We start from the raw sequence: 1429 nt of genomic DNA, 5'->3' as shown, positions 1-1429 counted from the left end.
AGAGAGAGAGAGAGAGAGAGGAGTTTAAGAGAAAATCTCATAAAAATTAAAAACCAACAAACACTCCATCAACCGTTAAATTAATTGATCGATCTAGTGGATATGATCAAAGAGGCGGTTATAACTTTATTTTAAATTAAAAAAAATCTCTTACTCCCAACTTTTTTAAGTTGAAAAAATATGAATTATGATCAAAATTCGAACAAAACAAATTATGCCAAAAAGACAATTATATTTTCTTGTTAATTTGACATCTATATTCATATAATTTTTCCCCGTTTTTATTGTTTTTCGATTTCCATTTATTTAGTGTTTTCCCTAGAACCTTACCCTAACCATAGGTTAGTTTGAGAAGTGGTAAATATTTGAGAAATGAAAAGTGACCAGCTCTTCATACGGTCAAGATCGGATTTGAATGGTCAAGAATTATGGTTTTGACTGGTCAAAATTTACGACTATGTGAAAAATTAGAGAGGGTAGTTTTCTAACTTTTACAAATAGGTGGCAAATGGACTTATATCTGAACTCATGTGATTCACATATGAACTATATGTTTATATGTTAACCTCTGTAATTCATATATGAACAATTTTAATTGATTCACATATAAACTAATTAATGGATTCACATATAAACCCATGTGCATCAAATATGAACTAATTATTCGATTTACATATGAACTAAATAAGTGATTCACATATAAACTCATAGGTTATAACTGGTTCACATATAAACTCGTGGGTTTATATGTGAATCAGTTAAATAGTTCGCATGTGAACTAATTAATTGGTTCACATATGAACATATAGTTCATATCTGAATAACATAGGTTCACATATGACACCGTTTGCCGCCTACCATGGGGTTATATGTGAATCAGTTAAATAGTTCACATATGAACATTTATATATGAATTGTACGATTTCACATATTAACTCATTTTTCGCCTATTTGTAAAAGTTACAAAACTATCTCTCTATCTTTCGCATATCTGTACGAGGTATTATCTGGTGTTCACAGTCAAAGTCGCAAATGTTGACCATATGAAGTGTTAGGATCACTTCTTTACTTCTCAAATACTTATTGTTTCTCAAATGAACCTTCCCCCTAACCCTATATATATATATATATATATATATATATATATATATATATATGAACAAAATCAAAATATCAAAACACGAGAATGACCAAAACATCTGACTTTGCACTCAAATAACATGTGATTACTGAGCATGGTCAATGCAAGAGTATGCAGGTGACTTGGCCCTCAACCTAAGTCGTAGCCAAGGTCATGAATAATCACATGTGATTTTACACAAGAGTTTAATGTAAAATCATATTTGATTTGACCATTCTCGTGTTTTTTTGTTAGGTCAATATTTTGGTTTGAAAATGACTTTCTCTCTCTCTCTCTCTCTCTCTCTCT

This window comes from Cynara cardunculus (genome assembly GCF_001531365.2).
Source record: "Cynara cardunculus var. scolymus isolate 2C chromosome LG 14, CcrdV1, whole genome shotgun sequence".
Taxonomy (NCBI): domain Eukaryota; kingdom Viridiplantae; phylum Streptophyta; class Magnoliopsida; order Asterales; family Asteraceae; genus Cynara; species Cynara cardunculus.
This window is presented reverse-complemented; position numbering follows the sequence as displayed.